This window comes from Ambystoma mexicanum, chromosome 1p, assembly GCF_040938575.1.
Source record: "Ambystoma mexicanum isolate Mex_15411 chromosome 1p, UKY_AmexF1_1, whole genome shotgun sequence".
In the NCBI taxonomy this organism is placed as follows: domain Eukaryota; kingdom Metazoa; phylum Chordata; class Amphibia; order Caudata; family Ambystomatidae; genus Ambystoma; species Ambystoma mexicanum.
The window spans coordinates 1,475,305,425-1,475,332,022 of NC_090921.1; the positions used below are offsets into that span (position 1 = coordinate 1,475,305,425).

Here is a 26,598-nt window from a genome sequence, read left to right on the forward strand (position 1 = left end):
AGTTCTACTTAAATGTGATGCAGGCTACAAGTCAGTTTGAAGATAATTGTCATATTCATGAATTTCCTTCAGATCACATGTAGTTTTTCTTTAGGTTGTTGTGAGGATAAGGGTTTTATGTGTGAATGAGTTAGGCATTTTTTTCCAAGGGAAAAAGACTCTCAGCTGGCCGGTTAGATCAGTTGGTTAGAGCGTGGTGCTAATCACGCCAAGGTCACGGTTAGAGCGTGGTGCTAATAACGCCAAGGTCACAGGTTCGATCCCCGTATTGGCCACTTTGTCATTTTGGGAAATATTTCTGCAGAAGCATGAGATTGATGCAGAATTGGCACTCACAGCTTTAGAGTTACTAACACAAGATTGCTGTTTTGTTGGAAGCAGCTGTGCATACATAGTCACAGGTCAGTACTGCTGCGGACATAACCAATGTTGTTGTGAGGATAAGGGTTGTATTTGTGAATGAGTTAGGCATTTTTTTTCCAAGGGAAGAAAACATCCCCCTACAACTGGCCTCCTGCTTATACTTGAGTCAGAAACAAACCTCTCAGCTGGCTGTTTAGCTCATTTGGTTAGAGCGTGGTGCTAATAATGGCAAGGTCACGGGTCCCCGTATTGGCCCCCTTGTCATTTTGGGAAATATTTCTGCAGAAGCATGAGATTGATGCAGAATTGGCACTCACAGCTTTAGAGTTACTAACACAAGATTGCTGTTTTGTTGGAAGCAGCTGTGCATACATGGTCACGGGTCAGTACTGCTGCGGGACATAGCCAATGTTGTTGTGAGGATAAGGGTTGTATTTGTGAATGAGTTAGGCATTTTCTTTCAAGGGAAGAAAACTCCCCCCTGCAACTGGCCTCCCTCCTATGCTCCAGTCAGAAGGCATACTTTTTCTGACTGAGCATGGTGCTAATCACGCCAAGTTAGCGGATTTGATCCCAGTATTGGCCACTTTGTCAATTTGGGAAATATTTCTGCAGAAGCATGAGATTGATGCAGAATTCCCACCCACAGCTTTAGATTTACTATGACTAGTTTGCTGTTTTGTTGGAAGCAGCAGTCCATAAATGGTCACAGGTCAGTACTGCTGTGGGAAATGACCAATGAGATGCATTTAACCTTCTTTGTCCCAGTTCTACTTAAATGTGATGCAGGCTACAAGTCAGTTTGAAGATAATTGTCATATTCATGAATTTCCTTTAGATCACATGTAGTTTTTCTTTAGGTTGTTGTGAGGATAAGGGTTTTATGTGTGAATGACTTAGGCATTTTTTTTCCAAGGGAAGAAAAAATCCCCCTGCAACTGGCCACCCTCTAATGCTCCAGTCAGAAACAGGACTCTCAGCTGATCGGTTAGCTCAGTTGGTTAGAGCGTGGTGCTAATAACGCCAAGGTCACTGGTTCGATCCCCGTATTGGCCACTTTGTCAATTTGGGAAATATTTCTGCAGAAGCATGAGATTGATGCAGAATTGGCACTCACAGCTTTAGAGTTACTAACACAAGATTGCTGTTTTGTTGGAAGCAGCTGTGCATACATAGTCACGGGTCAGTACTGCTGCGGACATAACCAATGTTGTTGTGAGGATAAGGGTTGTATTTGTGAATGAGTTAGGCATTTTCTTTCAAGGGAAGAAAACTCCCCCCTGCAACTGGCCTCCCTCCTATGCTCCAGTCAGAAGGCATACTTTTTCTGACTGAGCATGGTGCTAATCACGCCAAGTTAGCGAATTTGATCCCAGTATTGGCCACTTTGTCAATTTGGGAAATATTTCTGCAGAAGCATGAGATTGATGCAGAATTCCCACCCACAGCTTTAGATTTACTATGACTAGTTTGCTGTTTTGTTGGAAGCAGCAGTCCATAAATGGTCACAGGTCAGTACTGCTGTGGGAAATGACCAATGAGATGCATTTAACCTTCTTTGTCCCAGTTCTACTTAAATGTGATGCAGGCTACAAGTCAGTTTGAAGATAATTGTCATATTCATGAATTTCCTTCAGATCACATGTAGTTTTTCTTTAGGTTGTTGTGAGGATAAGGGTTTTATGTGTGAATGAGTTAGGCATTTTTTTCCAAGGGAAAAAGACTCTCAGCTGGCCGGTTAGCTCAGTTGGTTAGAGCGTGGTGCTAATAACGCCAAGGTCACGGGTTCGATCCCCGTATTGGCCACTTTGTCATTTTGGGAAATATTTCTGCAGAAGCATGAGATTGATGCAGAATTGGCACTCACAGCTTTAGAGTTACTAACACAAGATTGCTGTTTTGTTGGTAGCAGCTGTGCATACATGGTCACGGGTCAGTACTGCTGCGGGACATAACCAATGTTGTTGTGAGGATAAGGGTTGTATTTGTGAATGAGTTAGGCATTTTCTTTCAAGGGAAGAAAACTCCCCTCTGCAACTGGCCTCCTTCCTATGCTCCAGTCAGAAGGCATACTTTTTCTGACTGAGCATGGTGCTAATCACGCCAAGTTAGCGGATTTGATCCCAGTATTGGCCACTTTGTCAATTTGGGAAATATTTCTGCAGAAGCATGAGATTGATGCAGAATTCCCACCCACAGCTTTAGATTTACTATGACTAGTTTGCTGTTTTGTTGGAAGCAGCAGTCCATAAATGGTCACAGGTCAGTACTGCTGTGGGAAATGACCAATGAGATGCATTTAACCTTCTTTGTCCCAGTTCTACTTAAATGTGATGCAGGCTACACGTCAGTTTGAAGGTAATTGTCAAATTCATGAATTTCCTTCAGATCACATGTAGTTTTTCTTTAGGTTGTTGTGAGGATAAGGGTTTTATGTGTGAATGACTTAGGCATTTTTTTTGCAAGGGAAGAAAAAATCCCCCTGCAACTGGCCTCCCTCTTATGCTCCAGTCAGAAACAGGACTCTCAGCTGGTCGGTTAGCTAAGTTGGTTAGAGCGTGGTGCTAATAACGCCAAGGTCACGGGTGCGATCCCTGTATTGGTCGGTTAGCTAAGTTGGTTAGAGCGTGGTGCTAATAACGCCAAGGTCACGGGTTCGATCCCTGTATTGGCCACTTTGTCATTTTGGGAAATATTTCTGCAGAAGCATGAGATTGATGCAGAATTGGCACTCACAGCTTTAGAGTTACTAACACAAGATTGCTGTTTTGTTGGAAGCAGCTGTGCATACATGGTCACGGGTCAGTACTGCTGCGGGACATAACCAATGTTGTTGTGAGGATAAGTGTTGTATTTGTGAATGAGTTAGGCATTTTCTTTCAAGGGAAGAAAACTCCCCCCTGCAACTGGCCTCCCTCCTATGCTCCAGTCAGAAGGCATACTTTTTCTGACTGAGCATGGTGCTAATCACGCCAAGTTAGGGGATTTGATCCCAGTATTGGGCATTTTGTCAATTTGGGAAATATTTCTGCAGAAGCATGAGATTGATGCAGAATTCCCACCCACAGCTTTAGATTTACTATGACTAGTTTGCTGTTTTGTTGGAAGCAGCAGTCCATAAATGGTCACAGGTCAGTACTGCTGTGGGAAATGACCAATGAGATGCATTTAACCTTCTTTGTCCCAGTTCTACTTAAATGTGATGCAGGCTACAAGTCAGTTTGAAGATAATTGTCATATTCATGAATTTCCTTCAGATCACATGTAGTTTTTCTTTAGGTTGTTGTGAGGATAAGGGTTTTATGTGTGAATGACTTAGGCATTTTTTTTGCAAGGGGAGAAAAAATCCCCCTGCAACTGGCCTCCCTCTTATGCTCCAGTCAGAAACAGGACTCTCAGCTGGTCAGTTAGCTCAGTTGGTTAGAGCGTGATGCTAATAATGCCAAGGTCACGGGTTCGATCCCCGTATTGGCCACTTTGTCATTTTGGGAAATATTTCTGCAGAAGCATGAGATTGATGCAGAATTGGCACTCACAGCTTTAGAGTTACTAACACAAGATTGCTGTTTTGTTGGTAGCAGCTGTGCATACATGGTCACGGGTCAGTACTGCTGCGGGACATAACCAATGTTGTTGTGAGGATAAGGGTTGTATTTGTGAATGAGTTAGGCATTTTCTTTCAAGGGAAGAAAGCTCCCCCCTGCAACTGGCCTCCCTCCTATGCTCCAGTCAGAAGGCTTACTTTTTCTGACTGAGCATGGTGCTAATCACGCCAAGTTAGCGAATTTGATCCCAGTATTGGCCACTTTGTCAATTTGGGAAATATTTCTGCAGAAGCATGAGATTGATGCAGAATTCCCACTCACAGCTTTATATTTACTATGACTAGTTTGCTGTTTTGTTGGAAACAGCAGTCCATAAATGGTCACAGGTCAGTACTGCTGTGGGAAATGACCAATGAGATGCATTTAACCTTCTTTGTCCCAGTTCTACTTAAATGTGATGCAGGCTACAAGTCAGTTTGAAGATAATTGTCATATTCGTGAATTTCCTTCAGATCACATGTAGTTTTTCTTTAGGTTGTTGTGAGGATAAGGGTTTTATGTGTGAATGAGTTAGGTATTTTTTTTCCAAGGGAAGAAAAAGTCCCCCTGCAACTGGCCTCCCTCTTATGCTCCAGTCAGAAAAATTCCTCACAGCTGGTTGGTTAGCTCAGTTGGTTAGAGCGTGGTGTTAATAATGCCAAGGTCACGGGTTCGATCCCCTTATTGGCCACTTTGTCATTTTGGGAAATATTTCTGCAGAAGGATGAGATTGATGCACAATTGGCACTCACAGCTTTAGAGTTACTAACACAAGATTGCTGTTTTGTTGGAAGCAGCTGTGCATACATAGTCACGGGTCAGTACTGCTGCGGACATAACTAATGTTGTGAGGATAAGGGTTGTATTTGTGAATGAGTTAGGCATTTTCTTTCAAGGGAAGAAAACTCCCCCCTGCAACTGGCCTCCCTCCTATGCTCCAGTCAGAAGGCATACTTTTTCTGACTGAGCATGGTGCTAATCACGCCAAGTTAGCGAATTTGATCCCAGTATTGGCCACTTTGTCAATTTGGGAAATATTTCTGCAGAAGCATGAGATTGATGCAGAATTCCCACCCACAGCTTTAGATTTACTATGACTAGTTTCCTGTTTTGTTGGAAGCAGCAGTCCATAAATGGTCACAGGTCAGTACTGCTGTGGGAAATGACCAATGAGATGCATTTAACCTTCTTTGTCCCAGTTCTACTTAAATGTGATGCAGGCTACAAGTCAGTTTGAAGATAATTGTCATATTCGTGAATTTCCTTCAGATCACATGTAGTTTTTCTTTAGGTTGTTGTGAGGATAAGGGTTTTATGTGTGAATGAGTTAGGCATTTTTTTTCCAAGGGAAGAAAAAATCCCCCTGCAACTGGCCTCCCTCTTATGCTCCAGTTAGAAAGTTGCCTCTCAGCTGGCCGGTTAGCTCAGTTGGTTAGAGCGTGGTGCTAATAACGCCAAGGTCACGGGTTCGATTCCCGTATTGGCCACTTTGTCATTTTGGGAAATATTTCTGCAGAAGGATGAGATTGATGCAGAATTGGCACTCACAGCTTTAGAGTTACTAACACAAGATTGCTGTTTTGTTGGAAGCAACTGTGCATACATAGTCACGGGTCAGTACTGCTGCGGACATAACTAATGTTGTTGTGAGGATAAGGGTTGTATTTGTGAATGAGTTAGGCATTTTCTTTCAAGGGAAGAAAACTCCCCCCTGCAACTGGCCTCCCTCCTATGCTCCAGTCAGAAGGCATACTTTTTCTGACTGAGCATGGTGCTAATCACGCCAAGTTAGCGAATTTGATCCCAGTATTGGCCACTTTGTCAATTTGGGAAATATTTCTGCAGAAGCATGAGATTGATGCAGAATTCCCACCCACAGCTTTAGATTTACTATGACTAGTTTCCTGTTTTGTTGGAAGCAGCAGTCCATAAATGGTCACAGGTCAGTACTGCTGTGGGAAATGACCAATGAGATGCATTTAACCTTCTTTGTCCCAGTTCTACTTAAATGTGATGCAGGCTACAAGTCAGTTTGAAGATAATTGTCATATTCGTGAATTTCCTTCAGATCACATGTAGTTTTTCTTTAGGTTGTTGTGAGGATAAGGGTTTTATGTGTGAATGAGTTAGGCATTTTTTTTCCAAGGGAAGAAAAAATCCCCCTGCAACTGGCCTCCCTCTTATGCTCCAGTTATAAATTTGCCTCTCAGCTGGCCGGTTAGCTCAGTTGGTTAGAGCGTGGTGCTAATAACGCCAAGGTCACGGGTTCGATCCCCGTATTGGCCACTTTGTCATTTTGGGAAATATTTCTGCAGAAGGATGAGATTGATGCAGAATTGGCACTCACAGCTTTAGAGTTACTAACACAAGATTGCTGTTTTGTTGGAAGCAACTGTGCATACATAGTCACGGGTCAGTACTGCTGCGGACATAACTAATGTTGTTGTGAGGATAAGGGTTGTATTTGTGAATGAGTTAGGCATTTTCTTTCAAGGGAAGAAAACTCCCCCCTGCAACTGGCCTCCCTCCTATGCTCCAGTCAGAAGGCATACTTTTTCTGACTGAGCATGGTGCTAATCACGCCAAGTTAGCGAATTTGATCCCAGTATTGGCCACTTTGTCAATTTGGGAAATATTTCTGCAGAAGCATGAGATTGATGCAGAATTCTCACCCACAGCTTTAGATTTACTATGACTAGTTTGCTGTTTTGTTGGAAGCAGCAGTCCATAAATGGTCACAGGTCAGTACTGCTGTGGGAAATGACCAATGAGATGCATTTAACCTTCTTTGTCCCAGTTCTACTTAAATGTGATGCAGGCTACAAGTCAGTTTGAAGATAATTGTCATATTCATGAATTTAGTTCAGATCACATGTAGTTTTTCTTTAGGTTGTTGTGAGGATAAGGGTTTTATGTGTGAATGAGTTAGGCATTTTTTTTCCAAGGGAAGAAAAAATCCCCCTGCAACTGGCCTCCCTCTTATGCTCCAGTTATAAATTTGCCTCTCAGCTGGCCGGTTAGCTCAGTTGGTTAGAGCGTGGTGCTAATAACGCCAAGGTCACGGGTTCGATCCCCGTATTGGCCACTTTGTCATTTTGGGAAATATTTCTGCAGAAGGATGAGATTGATGCAGAATTGGCACTCACAGCTTTAGAGTTACTAACACAAGATTGCTGTTTTGTTGGAAGCAACTGTGCATACATAGTCACGGGTCAGTACTGCTGCGGACATAACTAATGTTGTTGTGAGGATAAGGGTTGTATTTGTGAATGAGTTAGGCATTTTCTTTCAAGGGAAGAAAACTCCCCCCTGCAACTGGCCTCCCTCCTATGCTCCAGTCAGAAGGCATACTTTTTCTGACTGAGCATGGTGCTAATCACGCCAAGTTAGCGAATTTGATCCCAGTATTGGCCACTTTGTCAATTTGGGAAATATTTCTGCAGAAGCATGAGATTGATGCAGAATTCCCACCCACAGCTTTAGATTTACTATGACTAGTTTCCTGTTTTGTTGGAAGCAGCAGTCCATAAATGGTCACAGGTCATTACTGCTGTGGGAAATGACCAATGAGATGCATTTAACCTTCTTTGTCCCAGTTCTACTTAAATGTGATGCAGGCTACACGTCAGTTTGAAGATAATTGTCATATTCATGAATTTCCTTCAGATCACATGTAGTTTTTCTTTAGGTTGTTGTGAGGATAAGGGTTTTATGTGTGAATGATTAGGGATTTTTTTTGCAAGGGAAGAAAAAATCCCCCTGCAACTGGCCTCCCTCTTATGCTCCAGTCAGAAACAGGACTCTCAGCTGGTCGGTTAGCTCAGTTGGTTAGAGCGTGGTGCTAATAACGCCAAGGTCACGGGTGCGATCCCTGTATTGGTCGGTTAGCTAAGTTGGTTAGAGCGTGGTGCTAATAACGCCTAGGTCACGGGTTCGATCCCTGTATTGGCCACTTTGTCATTTTGGGAAATATTTCTGCAGAAGCATGAGATTGATGCAGAATTGGCACTCACAGCTTTAGAGTTACTAACACAAGATTGCTGTTTTGTTGGAAGCAGCTGTGCATACATGGTCACGGGTCAGTACTGCTGCGGGACATAACCAATGTTGTTGTGAGGATAAGGGTTGTATTTGTGAATGAGTTAGGCATTTTCTTTCAAGGGAAGAAAACTCCCCCCTGCAACTGGCCTCCCTCCTATGCTCCAGTCAGAAGGCATACTTTTTCTGACTGAGCATGGTGCTAATCACGCCAAGTTAGCGGATTTGATCCCAGTATTGGCCATTTTGTCAATTTGGGAAATATTTCTGCAGAAGCATGAGATTGATGCAGAATTCCCACCCACAGCTTTAGATTTACTATGACTAGTTTGCTGTTTTGTTGGAAGCAGCAGTCCATAAATGGTCACAGGTCAGTACTGCTGTGGGAAATGACCAATGAGATGCATTTAACCTTCTTTGTCCCAGTTCTACTTAAATGTGATGCAGGCTACACGTCAGTTTGAAGGTAATTGTCAAATTCATGAATTTCCTTCAGATCACATGTAGTTTTTCTTTAGGTTGTTGTGAGGATAAGGGTTTTATGTGTGAATGACTTAGGCATTTTTTTTGCAAGGGAAGAAAAAATCCCCCTGCAACTGGCCTCCCTCTTATGCTCCAGTCAGAAACAGGACTCTCAGCTGGTCGGTTAGCTAAGTTGGTTAGAGCGTGGTGCTAATAACACCAAGGTCACGGGTGCGATCCCTGTATTGGTCGGTTAGCTAAGTTGGTTAGAGCGTGGTGCTAATAACGCCAAGGTCACGGGTTCGATCCCTGTATTGGCCACTTTGTCATTTTGGGAAATATTTCTGCAGAAGCATGAGATTGATGCAGAATTGGCACTCACAGCTTTAGAGTTACTAACACAAGATTGCTGTTTTGTTGGAAGCAGCTGTGCATACATGGTCACGGGTCAGTACTGCTGCGGGACATAACCAATGTTGTTGTGAGGATAAGGGTTGTATTTGTGAATGAGTTAGGCATTTTCTTTCAAGGGAAGAAAACTCCCCCCTGCAACTGGCCTCCCTCCTATGCTCCAGTCAGAAGGCATACTTTTTCTGACTGAGCATGGTGCTAATCACGCCAAGTTAGCGGATTTGATCCCAGTATTGGCCATTTTGTCAATTTGGGAAATATTTCTGCAGAAGCATGAGATTGATGCAGAATTCCCACCCACAGCTTTAGATTTACTATGACTAGTTTGCTGTTTTGTTGGAAGCAGCAGTCCATAAATGGTCACAGGTCAGTACTGCTGTGGGAAATGACCAATGAGATGCATTTAACCTTCTTTGTCCCAGTTCTACTTAAATGTGATGCAGGCTACACGTCAGTTTGAATGTAATTGTCAAATTCATGAATTTCCTTCAGATCACATGTAGTTTTTCTTTAGGTTGTTGTGAGGATAAGGGTTTTATGTGTGAATGAGTTAGGCATTTTTTTCCAAGGGAAAAAGACTCTCAGCTGGCCGGTTAGATCAGTTGGTTAGAGCGTGGTGCTAATCACGCCAAGGTCACGGTTAGAGCGTGGTGCTAATAACGCCAAGGTCACGGGTTCGATCCCTGTATTGGCCACTTTGTCATTTTGGGAAATATTTCTGCAGAAGCATGAGATTGATGCAGAATTGGCACTCACAGCTTTAGAGTTACTAACACAAGATTGCTGTTTTGTTGGAAGCAGCTGTGCATACATGGTCACGGGTCAGTACTGCTGCGGGACATAACCAATGTTGTTGTGAGGATAAGGGTTGTATTTGTGAATGAGTTAGGCATTTTCTTTCAAGGGAAGAAAACTCCCCCCTGCAACTGGCCTCCCTCCTATGCTCCAGTCAGAAGGCATACTTTTTCTGACTGAGCATGGTGCTAATCACGCCAAGTTAGGGGATTTGATCCCAGTATTGGCCATTTTGTCAATTTGGGAAATATTTCTGCAGAAGCATGAGATTGATGCAGAATTCCCACCCACAGCTTTAGATTTACTATGACTAGTTTGCTGTTTTGTTGGAAGCAGCAGTCCATAAATGGTCACAGGTCAGTACTGCTGTGGGAAATGACCAATGAGATGCATTTAACCTTCTTTGTCCCAGTTCTACTTAAATGTGATGCAGGCTACAAGTCAGTTTGAAGATAATTGTCATATTCATGAATTTCCTTCAGATCACATGTAGTTTTTCTTTAGGTTGTTGTGAGGATAAGGGTTTTATGTGTGAATGAGTTAGGCATTTTTTTCCAAGGGAAAAAGACTCTCAGCTGGCCGGTTAGCTCAGTTGGTTAGAGCGTGGTGCTAATAACGCCAAGGTCACGGGTTCGATCCCCGTATTGGCCACTTTGTCATTTTGGGAAATATTTCTGCAGAAGCATGAGATTGATGCAGAATTGGCACTCACAGCTTTAGAGTTACTAACACAAGATTGCTGTTTTGTTGGTAGCAGCTGTGCATACATGGTCACGGGTCAGTACTGCTGCGGGACATAACCAATGTTGTTGTGAGGATAAGGGTTGTATTTGTGAATGAGTTAGGCATTTTCTTTCAAGGGAAGAAAGCTCCCCCCTGCAACTGGCCTCCCTCCTATGCTCCAGTCAGAAGGCTTACTTTTTCTGACTGAGCATGGTGCTAATCACGCCAAGTTAGCGAATTTGATCCCAGTATTGGCCACTTTGTCAATTTGGGAAATATTTCTGCAGAAGCATGAGATTGATGCAGAATTCCCACCCACAGCTTTAGATTTAATATGACTAGTTTGCTGTTTTGTTGGAAGCAGCAGTCCATAAATGGTCACAGGTCAGTACTGCTGTGGGAAATGACCAATGAGATGCATTTAACCTTCTTTGTCCCAGTTCTACTTAAATGTGATGCAGGCTACAAGTCAGTTTGAAGATAATTGTCATATTCATGAATTTCCTTCAGATCACATGTAGTTTTTCTTTAGGTTGTTGTGAGGATAAGGGTTTTATGTGTGAATGAGTTAGGCATTTTTTTCCAAGGGAAACAGACTCTCAGCTGGCCGGTTAGCTCAGTTGGTTAGAGCGTGGTGCTAATAACGCCAAGGTCATGGTTAGAGCGTGGTGCTAATAACGCCAAGGTCACGGGTTCGATCCCCGTATTGGCCACTTTGTCATTTTGGGAAATATTTCTGCAGAAGCATGAGATTGATGCAGAATTGGCACTCACAGCTTTAGAGTTACTAACACAAGATTGCTGTTTTGTTGGAAGAAGCTGTGCATACATAGTCACGGGTCAGTACTGCTGCGGACATAACCAATGTTGTTGTGAGATTAAGGGTTGTATTTGTGAATGAGTTAGGCATTTTTTTCCAAGGGAAGAAAACATCCCCCTACAACTGGCCTCCTGCTTATGCTTGAGTCAGAAACAAACCTCTCAGCTGGCTGTTTAGCTCATTTGGTTAGAGCGTGGTGCTAATAATGGCAAGGTCACGGGTTCCCGTATTGGCCTCCTTGTCATTTTGGGAAATATTTCTGCAGAAGCATGAGATTGATGCAGAATTGGCACTCACAGCTTTAGAGTTACTAACACAAGATTGCTGTTTTGTTGGAAGCAGCTGTGCATACATGGTCACGGGTCAGTACTGCTGCGGGACATAACCAATGTTGTTGTGAGGATAAGGGTTGTATTTGTGAATGAGTTAGGCATTTTCTTTCAAGGGAAGAAAACTCCCCCCTGCAACTGGCCTCCCTCCTATGCTCCAGTCAGAAGGCATACTTTTTCTGACTGAGCATGGTGCTAATCACGCCAAGTTAGCGGATTTGATCCCAGTATTGGCCACTTTGTCAATTTGGGAAATATTTCTGCAGAAGCATGAGATTGATGCAGAATTCCCACCCACAGCTTTAGATTTACTATGACTAGTTTGCTGTTTTGTTGGAAGCAGCAGTCCATAAAAGGTCACAGGTCAGTACTGCTGTGGGAAATGACCAATGAGATGCATTTAACCTTCTTTGTCCCAGTTCTACTTAAATGTGATGCAGGCTACAAGTCAGTTTGAAGATAATTGTCATATTCATGAATTTCCTTTAGATCACATGTAGTTTTTCTTTAGGTTGTTGTGAGGATAAGGGTTTTATGTGTGAATGACTTAGGCATTTTTTTTCCAAGGGAAGAAAAAATCCCCCTGCAACTGGCCACCCTCTAATGCTCCAGTCAGAAACAGGATAGACCAGCTGGTCGGTTAGCTCAGTTGGTTAGAGCGTGGTGCTAATAACGCCAAGGTCACGGGTTCGATCCCCGTATTGGCCACTTTGTCATTTTGGGAAATATTTCTGCAGAAGCATGAGATTGATGCAGAATTGGCACTCACAGCTTTAGAGTTACTAACACAAGATTGCTGTTTTGTTGGAAGCAGCTGTGCATACATAGTCACGGGTCAGTACTGCTGCGGACATAACCAATGTTGTTGTGAGGATAAGGGTTGTATTTGTGAATGAGTTAGGCATTTTCTTTCAAAGGAAGAAAACTCCCCCCTGCAACTGGCCTCCCTCCTATGCTCCAGTCAGAAGGCATACTTTTTCTGACTGAGCATGGTGCTAATCACGCCAAGTTAGCGAATTCGATCCCAGTATTGGCCACTTTGTCAATTTGGGAAATATTTCTGCAGAAGCATGAGATTGATGCAGAATTCTCACCCACAGCTTTAGATTTACTATGACTAGTTTGCTGTTTTGTTGGAAGCAGCAGTCCATAAATGGTCACAGGTCAGTACTGCTGTGGGAAATGACCAATGAGATGCATTTAACCTTCTTTGTCCCAGTTCTACTTAAATGTGATGCAGGCTACAAGTCAGTTTGAAGATAATTGTCATATTCATGAATTTCCTTCAGATCACATGTAGTTTTTCTTTAGGTTGTTGTGAGGATAAGGGTTTTATGTGTGAATGAGTTAGGCATTTTTTTCCAAGGGAAAAAGACTCTCAGCTGGCCGGTTAGATCAGTTGGTTAGAGCGTGGTGCTAATCACGCCAAGGTCACGGTTAGAGCGTGGTGCTAATAACGCCAAGGTCACGGGTTCGATCCCCGTATTGGCCACTTTGTCATTTTGGGAAATATTTCTGCAGAAGCATGAGATTGATGCAGAATTGGCACTCACAGCTTTAGAGTTACTAACACAAGATTGCTGTTTTGTTGGAAGCAGCTGTGCATACATAGTCACAGGTCAGTACTGCTGCGGACATAACCAATGTTGTTGTGAGGATAAGGGTTGTATTTGTGAATGAGTTAGGCATTTTTTTTCCAAGGGAAGAAAACATCCCCCTACAACTGGCCTCCTGCTTATACTTGAGTCAGAAACAAACCTCTCAGCTGGCTGTTTAGCTCATTTGGTTAGAGCGTGGTGCTAATAATGGCAAGGTCACGGGTCCCCGTATTGGCCTCCTTGTCATTTTGGGAAATATTTCTGCAGAAGCATGAGATTGATGCAGAATTGGCACTCACAGCTTTAGAGTTACTAACACAAGATTGCTGTTTTGTTGGAAGCAGCTGTGCATACATGGTCACGGGTCAGTACTGCTGCGGGACATAGCCAATGTTGTTGTGAGGATAAGGGTTGTATTTGTGAATGAGTTAGGCATTTTCTTTCAAGGGAAGAAAACTCCCCCCTGCAACTGGCCTCCCTCCTATGCTCCAGTCAGAAGGCATACTTTTTCTGACTGAGCATGGTGCTAATCACGCCAAGTTAGCGGATTTGATCCCAGTATTGGCCACTTTGTCAATTTGGGAAATATTTCTGCAGAAGCATGAGATTGATGCAGAATTCCCACCCACAGCTTTAGATTTACTATGACTAGTTTGCTGTTTTGTTGGAAGCAGCAGTCCATAAATGGTCACAGGTCAGTACTGCTGTGGGAAATGACCAATGAGATGCATTTAACCTTCTTTGTCCCAGTTCTACTTAAATGTGATGCAGGCTACAAGTCAGTTTGAAGATAATTGTCATATTCATGAATTTCCTTCAGATCACATGTAGTTTTTCTTTAGGTTGTTGTGAGGATAAGGGTTTTATGTGTGAATGAGTTAGGCATTTTTTTCCAAGGGAAAAAGACTCTCAGCTGGCCGGTTAGATCAGTTGGTTAGAGCGTGGTGCTAATCACGCCAAGGTCACGGTTAGAGCGTGGTGCTAATAACGCCAAGGTCACGGGTTCGATCCCCGTATTGGCCACTTTGTCATTTTGGGAAATATTTCTGCAGAAGCATGAGATTGATGCAGAATTGGCACTCACAGCTTTAGAGTTACTAACACAAGATTGCTGTTTTGTTGGAAGCAGCTGTGCATACATAGTCACAGGTCAGTACTGCTGCGGACATAACCAATGTTGTTGTGAGGATAAGGGTTGTATTTGTGAATGAGTTAGGCATTTTTTTTCCAAGGGAAGAAAACATCCCCCTACAACTGGCCTCCTGCTTATACTTGAGTCAGAAACAAACCTCTCAGCTGGCTGTTTAGCTCATTTGGTTAGAGCGTGGTGCTAATAATGGCAAGGTCACGGGTCCCCGTATTGGCCTCCTTGTCATTTTGGGAAATATTTCTGCAGAAGCATGAGATTGATGCAGAATTGGCACTCACAGCTTTAGAGTTACTAACACAAGATTGCTGTTTTGTTGGAAGCAGCTGTGCATACATGGTCACGGGTCAGTACTGCTGCGGGACATAGCCAATGTTGTTGTGAGGATAAGGGTTGTATTTGTGAATGAGTTAGGCATTTTCTTTCAAGGGAAGAAAACTCCCCCCTGCAACTGGCCTCCCTCCTATGCTCCAGTCAGAAGGCATACTTTTTCTGACTGAGCATGGTGCTAATCACGCCAAGTTAGCGGATTTGATCCCAGTATTGGCCACTTTGTCAATTTGGGAAATATTTCTGCAGAAGCATGAGATTGATGCAGAATTCCCACCCACAGCTTTAGATTTACTATGACTAGTTTGCTGTTTTGTTGGAAGCAGCAGTCCATAAATGGTCACAGGTCAGTACTGCTGTGGGAAATGACCAATGAGATGCATTTAACCTTCTTTGTCCCAGTTCTACTTAAATGTGATGCAGGCTACAAGTCAGTTTGAAGATAATTGTCATATTCATGAATTTCCTTTAGATCACATGTAGTTTTTCTTTAGGTTGTTGTGAGGATAAGGGTTTTATGTGTGAATGACTTAGGCATTTTTTTTCCAAGGGAAGAAAAAATCCCCCTGCAACTGGCCACCCTCTAATGCTCCAGTCAGAAACAGGACTCTCAGCTGATCGGTTAGCTCAGTTGGTTAGAGCGTGGTGCTAATAACGCCAAGGTCACTGGTTCGATCCCCGTATTGGCCACTTTGTCAATTTGGGAAATATTTCTGCAGAAGCATGAGATTGATGCAGAATTGGCACTCACAGCTTTAGAGTTACTAACACAAGATTGCTGTTTTGTTGGAAGCAGCTGTGCATACATAGTCACGGGTCAGTACTGCTGCGGACATAACCAATGTTGTTGTGAGGATAAGGGTTGTATTTGTGAATGAGTTAGGCATTTTCTTTCAAGGGAAGAAAACTCCCCCCTGCAACTGGCCTCCCTCCTATGCTCCAGTCAGAAGGCATACTTTTTCTGACTGAGCATGGTGCTAATCACGCCAAGTTAGCGAATTTGATCCCAGTATTGGCCACTTTGTCAATTTGGGAAATATTTCTGCAGAAGCATGAGATTGATGCAGAATTCCCACCCACAGCTTTAGATTTACTATGACTAGTTTGCTGTTTTGTTGGAAGCAGCAGTCCATAAATGGTCACAGGTCAGTACTGCTGTGGGAAATGACCAATGAGATGCATTTAACCTTCTTTGTCCCAGTTCTACTTAAATGTGATGCAGGCTACAAGTCAGTTTGAAGATAATTGTCATATTCATGAATTTCCTTCAGATCACATGTAGTTTTTCTTTAGGTTGTTGTGAGGATAAGGGTTTTATGTGTGAATGAGTTAGGCATTTTTTTCCAGGGGAAAAAGACTCTCAGCTGGCCGGTTAGCTCAGTTGGTTAGAGCGTGGTGCTAATAACGCCAAGGTCACGGGTTCGATCCCCGCATTGGCCACTTTGTCATTTTGGGAAATATTTCTGCAGAAGCATGAGATTGATGCAGAATTGGCACTCACAGCTTTAGAGTTACTAACACAAGATTGCTGTTTTGTTGGTAGCAGCTGTGCATACATGGTCACGGGTCAGTACTGCTGCGGGACATAACCAATGTTGTTGTGAGGATAAGGGTTGTATTTGTGAATGAGTTAGGCATTTTCTTTCAAGGGAAGAAAACTCCCCTCTGCAACTGGCCTCCCTCCTATGCTCCAGTCAGAAGGCATACTTTTTCTGACTGAGCATGGTGCTAATCACGCCAAGTTAGCGGATTTGATCCCAGTATTGGCCACTTTGTCAATTTGGGAAATATTTCTGCAGAAGCATGAGATTGATGCAGAATTCCCACCCACAGCTTTAGATTTACTATGACTAGTTTGCTGTTTTGTTGGAAGCAGCAGTCCATAAATGGTCACAGGTCAGTACTGCTGTGGGAAATGACCAATGAGATGCATTTAACCTTCTTTGTCCCAGTTCTACTTAAATGTGATGCAGGCTACACGTCAGTTTGAAGGTAATTGTCAAATTCATGAATTTCCTTCAGATCACATGTAGTTTTTCTTTAGGTTGTTGTGAGGATAAGGGTTTTATGTGTGAATGACTTAGGCATTTTTTTTGCAAGGGAAGAAAAAATCCCCCTGCAACTGGCCTCCCTCTTATGCTCCAGTCAGAAACAGGACTCTCAGCTGGTCGGTTAGCTAAGTTGGTTAGAGCGTGGTGCTAATAACGCCAAGGTCACGGGTGCGATCCCTGTATTGGTCGGTTAGCTAAGTTGGTTAGAGCGTGGTGCTAATAACGCCAAGGTCACGGGTTCGATCCCTGTATTGGCCACTTTGTCATTTTGGGAAATATTTCTGCAGAAGCATGAGATTGATGCAGAATTGGCACTCACAGCTTTAGAGTTACTAACACAAGATTGCTGTTTTGTTGGAAGCAGCTGTGCATACATGGTCACGGGTCAGTACTGCTGCGGGACATAACCAATGTTGTTGTGAGGATAAGGGTTGTATTTGTGAATGAGTTAGGCATTTTCTTTCAAGGGAAGAAAACTCCCCCCTGCAACTGGCCTCCCTCCTATGCTCCAGTCAGAAGGCATACTTTTTCTGACTGAGCATGGTGCTAATCACGCCAAGTTAGGGGATTTGATCCCAGTATTGGCCATTTTGTCAATTTGGGAAATATTTCTGCAGAAGCATGAGATTGATGCAGAATTCCCACCCACAGCTTTAGATTTACTATGACTAGTTTGCTGTTTTGTTGGAAGCAGCAGTCCATAAATGGTCACAGGTCAGTACTGCTGTGGGAAATGACCAATGAGATGCATTTAACCTTCTTTGTCCCAGTTCTACTTAAATGTGATGCAGGCTACAAGTCAGTTTGAAGATAATTGTCATATTCATGAATTTCCTTCAGATCACATATAGTTTTTCTTTAGGTTGTTGTGAGGATAAGGGTTTTATGTGTGAATGAGTTAGGCATTTTTTTCCAAGGGAAAAAGACTCTCAGCTGGCCGGTTAGCTCAGTTGGTTAGAGCGTGGTGCTAATAACGCCAAGGTCACGGGTTCGATCCCCGTATTGGCCACTTTGTCATTTTGGGAAATATTTCTGCAGAAGCATGAGATTGATGCAGAATTGGCACTCACAGCTTTAGAGTTACTAACACAAGATTGCTGTTTTGTTGGTAGCAGCTGTGCATACATGGTCACGGGTCAGTACTGCTGCGGGACATAACCAATGTTGTTGTGAGGATAAGGGTTGTATTTGTGAATGAGTTAGGCATTTTCTTTCAAGGGAAGAAAACTCCCCTCTGCAACTGGCCTCCCTCCTATGCTCCAGTCAGAAGGCATACTTTTTCTGACTGAGCATGGTGCTAATCACGCCAAGTTAGCGGATTTGATCCCAGTATTGGCCACTTTGTCAATTTGGGAAATATTTCTGCAGAAGCATGAGATTGATGCAGAATTCCCACCCACAGCTTTAGATTTACTATGACTAGTTTGCTGTTTTGTTGGAAGCAGCAGTCCATAAATGGTCACAGGTCAGTACTGCTGTGGGAAATGACCAATGAGATGCATTTAACCTTCTTTGTCCCAGTTCTACTTAAATGTGATGCAGGCTACACGTCAGTTTGAAGGTAATTGTCAAATTCATGAATTTCCTTCAGATCACATGTAGTTTTTCTTTAGGTTGTTGTGAGGATAAGGGTTTTATGTGTGAATGACTTAGGCATTTTTTTTGCAAGGGAAGAAAAAATCCCCCTGCAACTGGCCTCCCTCTTATGCTCCAGTCAGAAACAGGACTCTCAGCTGGTCGGTTAGCTAAGTTGGTTAGAGCGTGGTGCTAATAACGCCAAGGTCACGGGTGCGATCCCTGTATTGGTCGGTTAGCTAAGTTGGTTAGAGCGTGGTGCTAATAACGCCAAGGTCACGGGTTCGATCCCTGTATTGGCCACTTTGTCATTTTGGGAAATATTTCTGCAGAAGCATGAGATTGATGCAGAATTGGCACTCACAGCTTTAGAGTTACTAACACAAGATTGCTGTTTTGTTGGAAGCAGCTGTGCATACATGGTCACGGGTCAGTACTGCTGCGGGACATAACCAATGTTGTTGTGAGGATAAGGGTGGTATTTGTGAATGAGTTAGGCATTTTCTTTCAAGGGAAGAAAACTCCCCCCTGCAACTGGCCTCCCTCCTATGCTCCAGTCAGAAGGCATACTTTTTCTGACTGAGCATGGTGCTAATCACGCCAAGTTAGCGGATTTGATCCCAGTATTGGCCATTTTGTCAATTTGGGAAATATTTCTGCAGAAGCATGAGATTGATGCAGAATTCCCACCCACAGCTTTAGATTTACTATGACTAGTTTGCTGTTTTGTTGGAAGCAGCAGTCCATAAATGGTCACAGGTCAGTACTGCTGTGGGAAATGACCAATGAGATGCATTTAACCTTCTTTGTCCCAGTTCTACTTAAATGTGATGCAGGCTACACGTCAGTTTGAATGTAATTGTCAAATTCATGAATTTCCTTCAGATCACATGTAGTTTTTCTTTAGGTTGTTGTGAGGATAAGGGTTTTATGTGTGAATGACTTAGGCATTTTTTTTGCAAGGGGAGAAAAAATCCCCCTGCAACTGGCCTCCCTCTTATGCTCCAGTCAGAAACAGGACTCTCAGCTGGTCAGTTAGCTCAGTTGGTTAGAGCGTGATGCTAATAATGCCAAGGTCACGGGTTCGATCCCCGTATTGGCCACTTTGTCATTTTGGGAAATATTTCTGCAGAAGCATGAGATTGATGCAGAATTGGCACTCACAGCTTTAGAGTTACTAACACAAGATTGCTGTTTTGTTGGTAGCAGCTGTGCATACATGGTCACGGGTCAGTACTGCTGCGGGACATAACCAATGTTGTTGTGAGGATAAGGGTTGTATTTGTGAATGAGTTAGGCATTTTCTTTCAAGGGAAGAAAACTCCCCCCTGCAACTGGCCTCCCTCCTATGCTCCAGTCAGAAGGCATACTTTTTCTGACTGAGCATGGTGCTAATCACGCCAAGTTAGCGAATTTGATCCCAGTATTGGCCACTTTGTCAATTTGGGAAATATTTCTGCAGAAGCATGAGATTGATGCAGAATTCCCACTCACAGCTTTAGATTTACTATGACTAGTTTCCTGTTTTGTTGGAAGCAGCAGTCCATAAATGGTCACAGGTCAGTACTGCTGTGGGAAATGACCAATGAGATGCATTTAACCTTCTTTGTCCCAGTTCTACTTAAATGTGATGCAGGCTACAAGTCAGTTTGAAGATAATTGTCATATTCGTGAATTTCCTTCAGATCACATGTAGTTTTTCTTTAGGTTGTTGTGAGGATAAGGGTTTTATGTGTGAATGAGTTAGGTATTTTTTTTCCAAGGGAAGAAAAAGTCCCCCTGCAACTGGCCTCCCTCTTATGCTCCAGTCAGAAAAATTCCTCACAGCTGGTTGGTTAGCTCAGTTGGTTAGAGCGTGGTGTTAATAATGCCAAGGTCACGGGTTCGATCCCCTTATTGGCCACTTTGTCATTTTGGGAAATATTTCTGCAGAAGGATGAGATTGATGCACAATTGGCACTCACAGCTTTAGAGTTACTAACACAAGATTGCTGTTTTGTTGGAAGCAGCTGTGCATACATAGTCACGGGTCAGTACTGCTGCGGACATAACTAATGTTGTGAGGATAAGGGTTGTATTTGTGAATGAGTTAGGCATTTTCTTTCAAGGGAAGAAAACTCCCCCCTGCAACTGGCCTCCCTCCTATGCTCCAGTCAGAAGGCATACTTTTTCTGACTGAGCATGGTGCTAATCACGCCAAGTTAGCGAATTTGATCCCAGTATTGGCCACTTTGTCAATTTGGGAAATATTTCTGCAGAAGCATGAGATTGATGCAGAATTCCCACCCACAGCTTTAGATTTACTATGACTAGTTTCCTGTTTTGTTGGAAGCAGCAGTCCATAAATGGTCACAGGTCAGTACTGCTGTGGGAAATGACCAATGAGATGCATTTAACCTTCTTTGTCCCAGTTCTACTTAAATGTGATGCAGGCTACAAGTCAGTTTGAAGATAATTGTCATATTCGTGAATTTCCTTCAGATCACATGTAGTTTTTCTTTAGGTTGTTGTGAGGATAAGGGTTTTATGTGTGAATGAGTTAGGCATTTTTTTTCCAAGGGAAGAAAAAATCCCCCTGCAACTGGCCTCCCTCTTATGCTCCAGTTAGAAATTTGCCTCTCAGCTGGCCGGTTAGCTCAGTTGGTTAGAGCGTGGTGCTAATAACGCCAAGGTCACGGGTTCGATTCCCGTATTGGCCACTTTGTCATTTTGGGAAATATTTCTGCAGAAGGATGAGATTGATGCAGAATTGGCACTCACAGCTTTAGAGTTACTAACACAAGATTGCTGTTTTGTTGGAAGCAACTGTGCATACATAGTCACGGGTCAGTACTGCTGCGGACATAACTAATGTTGTTGTGAGGATAAGGGTTGTATTTGTGAATGAGTTAGGCATTTTCTTTCAAGGGAAGAAAACTCCCCCCTGCAACTGGCCTCCCTCCTATGCTCCAGTCAGAAGGCATACTTTTTCTGACTGAGCATGGTGCTAATCACGCCAAGTTAGCGAATTTGATCCCAGTATTGGCCACTTTGTCAATTTGGGAAATATTTCTGCAGAAGCATGAGATTGATGCAGAATTCCCACCCACAGCTTTAGATTTACTATGACTAGTTTCCTGTTTTGTTGGAAGCAGCAGTCCATAAATGGTCACAGGTCAGTACTGCTGTGGGAAATGACCAATGAGATGCATTTAACCTTCTTTGTCCCAGTTCTACTTAAATGTGATGCAGGCTACAAGTCAGTTTGAAGATAATTGTCATATTCATGAATTTAGTTCAGATCACATGTAGTTTTTCTTTAGGTTGTTGTGAGGATAAGGGTTTTATGTGTGAATGAGTTAGGCATTTTTTTTCCAAGGGAAGAAAAAATCCCCCTGCAACTGGCCTCCCTCTTATGCTCCAGTTATAAATTTGCCTCTCAGCTGGCCGGTTAGCTCAGTTGGTTAGAGCGTGGTGCTAATAACGCCAAGGTCACGGGTTCGATCCCCGTATTGGCCGCTTTGTCATTTTGGGAAATATTTCTGCAGAAGGATGAGATTGATGCAGAATTGGCACTCACAGCTTTAGAGTTACTAACACAAGATTGCTGTTTTGTTGGAAGCAACTGTGCATACATAGTCACGGGTCAGTACTGCTGCGGACATAACTAATGTTGTTGTGAGGATAAGGGTTGTATTTGTGAATGAGTTAGGCATTTTCTTTCAAGGGAAGAAAACTCCCCCCTGCAACTGGCCTCCCTCCTATGCTCCAGTCAGAAGGCATACTTTTTCTGACTGAGCATGGTGCTAATCACGCCAAGTTAGCGAATTTGATCCCAGTATTGGCCACTTTGTCAATTTGGGAAATATTTCTGCAGAAGCATGAGATTGATGCAGAATTCCCACCCACAGCTTTAGATTTACTATGACTAGTTTCCTGTTTTGTTGGAAGCAGCAGTCCATAAATGGTCACAGGTCATTACTGCTGTGGGAAATGACCAATGAGATGCATTTAACCTTCTTTGTCCCAGTTCTACTTAAATGTGATGCAGGCTACACGTCAGTGTGAAGATAATTGTCATATTCATGAATTTCCTTCAGATCACATGTAGTTTTTCTTTAGGTTGTTGTGAGGATAAGGGTTTTATGTGTGAATGATTAGGGATTTTTTTTGCAAGGGAAGAAAAAATCCCCCTGCAACTGGCCTCCCTCTTATGCTCCAGTCAGAAACAGGACTCTCAGCTGGTCGGTTAGCTCAGTTGGTTAGAGCGTGGTGCTAATAACGCCAAGGTCACGGGTGCGATCCCTGTATTGGTCGGTTAGCTAAGTTGGTTAGAGCGTGGTGCTAATAACGCCTAGGTCACGGGTTCGATCCCTGTATTGGCCACTTTGTCATTTTGGGAAATATTTCTGCAGAAGCATGAGATTGATGCAGAATTGGCACTCACAGCTTTAGAGTTACTAACACAAGATTGCTGTTTTGTTGGAAGCAGCTGTGCATACACGGTCACGGGTCAGTACTGCTGCGGGACATAACCAATGTTGTTGTGAGGATAAGGGTTGTATTTGTGAATGAGTTAGGCATTTTCTTTCAAGGGAAGAAAACTCCCCCCTGCAACTGGCCTCCCTCCTATGCTCCAGTCAGAAGGCATACTTTTTCTGACTGAGCATGGTGCTAATCACGCCAAGTTAGCGGATTTGATCCCAGTATTGGCCATTTTGTCAATTTGGGAAATATTTCTGCAGAAGCATGAGATTGATGCAGAATTCCCACCCACAGCTTTAGATTTACTATGACTAGTTTGCTGTTTTGTTGGAAGCAGCAGTCCATAAATGGTCACAGGTCAGTACTGCTGTGGGAAATGACCAATGAGATGCATTTAACCTTCTTTGTCCCAGTTCTACTTAAATGTGATGCAGGCTACACGTCAGTTTGAAGGTAATTGTCAAATTCATGAATTTCCTTCAGATCACATGTAGTTTTTCTTTAGGTTGTTGTGAGGATAAGGGTTTTATGTGTGAATGACTTAGGCATTTTTTTTGCAAGGGAAGAAAAAATCCCCCTGCAACTGGCCTCCCTCTTATGCTCCAGTCAGAAACAGGACTCTCAGCTGGTCGGTTAGCTAAGTTGGTTAGAGCGTGGTGCTAATAACGCCAAGGTCACGGGTGCGATCCCTGTATTGGTCGGTTAGCTAAGTTGGTTAGAGCGTGGTGCTAATAACGCCAAGGTCACGGGTTCGATCCCTATATTGGCCACTTTGTCATTTTGGGAAATATTTCTGCAGAAGCATGAGATTGATGCAGAATTGGCACTCACAGCTTTAGAGTTACTAACACAAGATTGCTGTTTTGTTGGAAGCAGCTGTGCATACATGGTCACGGGTCAGTACTGCTGCGGGACATAACCAATGTTGTTGTGAGGATAAGGGTTGTATTTGTGAATGAGTTAGGCATTTTCTTTCAAGGGAAGAAAACTCCCCCCTGCAACTGGCCTCCCTCCTATGCTCCAGTCAGAAGGCATACTTTTTCTGACTGAGCATGGTGCTAATCACGCCAAGTTAGCGGATTTGATCCCAGTATTGGCCATTTTGTCAATTTGGGAAATATTTCTGCAGAAGCATGAGATTGATGCAGAATTCCCACCCACAGCTTTAGATTTACTATGACTAGTTTGCTGTTTTGTTGGAAGCAGCAGTCCATAAATGGTCACAGGTCAGTACTGCTGTGGGAAATGACCAATGAGATGCATTTAACCTTCTTTGTCCCAGTTCTACTTAAATGTGATGCAGGCTACACGTCAGTTTGAATGTAATTGTCAAATTCATGAATTTCCTTCAGATCACATGTAGTTTTTCTTTAGGTTGTTGTGAGGATAAGGGTTTTATGTGTGAATGAGTTAGGCATTTTTTTCCAAGGGAAAAAGACTCTCAGCTGGCCGGTTAGATCAGTTGGTTAGAGCGTGGTGCTAATCACGCCAAGGTCACGGTTAGAGCGTGGTGCTAATAACGCCAAGGTCACGGGTTCGATCCCTGTATTGGCCACTTTGTCATTTTGGGAAATATTTCTGCAGAAGCATGAGATTGATGCAGAATTGGCACTCACAGCTTTAGAGTTACTAACACAAGATTGCTGTTTTGTTGGAAGCAGCTGTGCATACATGGTCACGGGTCAGTACTGCTGCGGGACATAACCAATGTTGTTGTGAGGATAAGGGTTGTATTTGTGAATGAGTTAGGCATTTTCTTTCAAGGGAAGAAAACTCCCCCCTGCAACTGGCCTCCCTCCTATGCTCCAGTCAGAAGGCATACTTTTTCTGACTGAGCATGGTGCTAATCACGCCAAGTTAGGGGATTTGATCCCAGTATTGGCCATTTTGTCAATTTGGGAAATATTTCTGCAGAAGCATGAGATTGATGCAGAATTCCCACCCACAGCTTTAGATTTACTATGACTAGTTTGCTGTTTTTTTGGAAGCAGCAGTCCATAAATGGTCACAGGTCAGTACTGCTGTGGGAAATGACCAATGAGATGCATTTAACCTTCTTTGTCCCAGTTCTACTTAAATGTGATGCAGGCTACAAGTCAGTTTGAAGATAATTGTCATATTCATGAATTTCCTTCAGATCACATGTAGTTTTTCTTTAGGTTGTTGTGAGGATAAGGGTTTTATGTGTGAATGAGTTAGGCATTTTTTTCCAAGGGAAAAAGACTCTCAGCTGGCCGGTTAGCTCAGTTGGTTAGAGCGTGGTGCTAATAACGCCAAGGTCACGGGTTCGATCCCCGTATTGGCCACTTTGTCATTTTGGGAAATATTTCTGCAGAAGCATGAGATTGATGCAGAATTGGCACTCACAGCTTTAGAGTTACTAACACAAGATTGCTGTTTTGTTGGTAGCAGCTGTGCATACATGGTCACGGGTCAGTACTGCTGCGGGACATAACCAATGTTGTTGTGAGGATAAGGGTTGTATTTGTGAATGAGTTAGGCATTTTCTTTCAAGGGAAGAAAGCTCCCCCCTGCAACTGGCCTCCCTCCTATGCTCCAGTCAGAAGGCTTACTTTTTCTGACTGAGCATGGTGCTAATCACGCCAAGTTAGCGAATTTGATCCCAGTATTGGCCACTTTGTCAATTTGGGAAATATTTCTGCAGAAGCATGAGATTGATGCAGAATTCCCACCCACAGCTTTAGATTTAATATGACTAGTTTGCTGTTTTGTTGGAAGCAGCAGTCCATAAATGGTCACAGGTCAGTACTGCTGTGGGAAATGACCAATGAGATGCATTTAACCTTCTTTGTCCCAGTTCTACTTAAATGTGATGCAGGCTACAAGTCAGTTTGAAGATAATTGTCATATTCATGAATTTCCTTCAGATCACATGTAGTTTTTCTTTAGGTTGTTGTGAGGATAAGGGTTTTATGTGTGAATGAGTTAGGCATTTTTTTCCAAGGGAAAAAGACTCTCAGCTGGCCGGTTAGCTCAGTTGGTTAGAGCGTGGTGCTAATAACGCCAAGGTCATGGTTAGAGCGTGGTGCTAATAACGCCAAGGTCACGGGTTCGATCCCCGTATTGGCCACTTTGTCATTTTGGGAAATATTTCTGCAGAAGCATGAGATTGATGCAGAATTGGCACTCACAGCTTTAGAGTTACTAACACAAGATTGCTGTTTTGTTGGAAGAAGCTGTGCATACATAGTCACGGGTCAGTACTGCTGCGGACATAACCAATGTTGTTGTGAGATTAAGGGTTGTATTTGTGAATGAGTTAGGCATTTTTTTCCAAGGGAAGAAAACATCCCCCTACAACTGGCCTCCTGCTTATGCTTGAGTCAGAAACAAACCTCTCAGCTGGCTGTTTAGCTCATTTGGTTAGAGCGTGGTGCTAATAATGGCAAGGTCACGGGTTCCCGTATTGGCCTCCTTGTCATTTTGGGAAATATTTCTGCAGAAGCATGAGATTGATGCAGAATTGGCACTCACAGCTTTAGAGTTACTAACACAAGATTGCTGTTTTGTTGGAAGCAGCTGTGCATACATGGTCACGGGTCAGTACTGCTGCGGGACATAACCAATGTTGTTGTGAGGATAAGGGTTGTATTTGTGAATGAGTTAGGCATTTTCTTTCAAGGGAAGAAAACTCCCCCCTGCAACTGGCCTCCCTCCTATGCTCCAGTCAGAAGGCATACTTTTTCTGACTGAGCATGGTGCTAATCACGCCAAGTTAGCGGATTTGATCCCAGTATTGGCCACTTTGTCAATTTGGGAAATATTTCTGCAGAAGCATGAGATTGATGCAGAATTCCCACCCACAGCTTTAGATTTACTATGACTAGTTTGCTGTTTTGTTGGAAGCAGCAGTCCATAAAAGGTCACAGGTCAGTACTGCTGTGGGA

General features: G+C 43.2%; 13 non-coding genes across 13 annotated transcripts; all 13 read left to right on the forward strand.

The window, feature by feature from the left end:
* Window positions 1-2,095: 2,095 nt before the first annotated feature.
* Window positions 2,096-2,169, forward strand: TRNAI-AAU (transfer RNA isoleucine (anticodon AAU)). Its single transcript has one exon. It is a non-coding gene; the product is annotated as a tRNA-Ile (tRNA).
* Window positions 2,170-5,360: 3,191 nt separating this feature from the next.
* Window positions 5,361-5,434, forward strand: TRNAI-AAU (transfer RNA isoleucine (anticodon AAU)). Its single transcript has one exon. It is a non-coding gene; the product is annotated as a tRNA-Ile (tRNA).
* Window positions 5,435-6,159: 725 nt separating this feature from the next.
* On the forward strand, window positions 6,160-6,233 carry TRNAI-AAU (transfer RNA isoleucine (anticodon AAU)). Its single transcript has one exon. It is a non-coding gene; the product is annotated as a tRNA-Ile (tRNA).
* A 725-nt stretch (window positions 6,234-6,958) lies between these two features.
* TRNAI-AAU (transfer RNA isoleucine (anticodon AAU)) lies at window positions 6,959-7,032 on the forward strand. The gene has a single exon. It is a non-coding gene; the product is annotated as a tRNA-Ile (tRNA).
* A 3,198-nt stretch (window positions 7,033-10,230) lies between these two features.
* On the forward strand, window positions 10,231-10,304 carry TRNAI-AAU (transfer RNA isoleucine (anticodon AAU)). Its single transcript has one exon. It is a non-coding gene; the product is annotated as a tRNA-Ile (tRNA).
* Window positions 10,305-10,981: 677 nt separating this feature from the next.
* Window positions 10,982-11,089, forward strand: TRNAI-AAU (transfer RNA isoleucine (anticodon AAU)). Its single transcript has 2 exons — window positions 10,982-11,019; window positions 11,054-11,089. It is a non-coding gene; the product is annotated as a tRNA-Ile (tRNA).
* A 1,070-nt stretch (window positions 11,090-12,159) lies between these two features.
* Window positions 12,160-12,233, forward strand: TRNAI-AAU (transfer RNA isoleucine (anticodon AAU)). Its single transcript has one exon. It is a non-coding gene; the product is annotated as a tRNA-Ile (tRNA).
* A 3,733-nt stretch (window positions 12,234-15,966) lies between these two features.
* TRNAI-AAU (transfer RNA isoleucine (anticodon AAU)) lies at window positions 15,967-16,040 on the forward strand. The gene has a single exon. It is a non-coding gene; the product is annotated as a tRNA-Ile (tRNA).
* Window positions 16,041-17,586: 1,546 nt separating this feature from the next.
* TRNAI-AAU (transfer RNA isoleucine (anticodon AAU)) lies at window positions 17,587-17,660 on the forward strand. Its single transcript has one exon. It is a non-coding gene; the product is annotated as a tRNA-Ile (tRNA).
* A 3,191-nt stretch (window positions 17,661-20,851) lies between these two features.
* Window positions 20,852-20,925, forward strand: TRNAI-AAU (transfer RNA isoleucine (anticodon AAU)). Its single transcript has one exon. It is a non-coding gene; the product is annotated as a tRNA-Ile (tRNA).
* Window positions 20,926-21,650: 725 nt separating this feature from the next.
* Window positions 21,651-21,724, forward strand: TRNAI-AAU (transfer RNA isoleucine (anticodon AAU)). Its single transcript has one exon. It is a non-coding gene; the product is annotated as a tRNA-Ile (tRNA).
* Window positions 21,725-24,922: 3,198 nt separating this feature from the next.
* Window positions 24,923-24,996, forward strand: TRNAI-AAU (transfer RNA isoleucine (anticodon AAU)). Its single transcript has one exon. It is a non-coding gene; the product is annotated as a tRNA-Ile (tRNA).
* A 677-nt stretch (window positions 24,997-25,673) lies between these two features.
* Window positions 25,674-25,781, forward strand: TRNAI-AAU (transfer RNA isoleucine (anticodon AAU)). The gene is made up of 2 exons: window positions 25,674-25,711; window positions 25,746-25,781. It is a non-coding gene; the product is annotated as a tRNA-Ile (tRNA).
* Window positions 25,782-26,598: the final 817 nt, after the last annotated feature.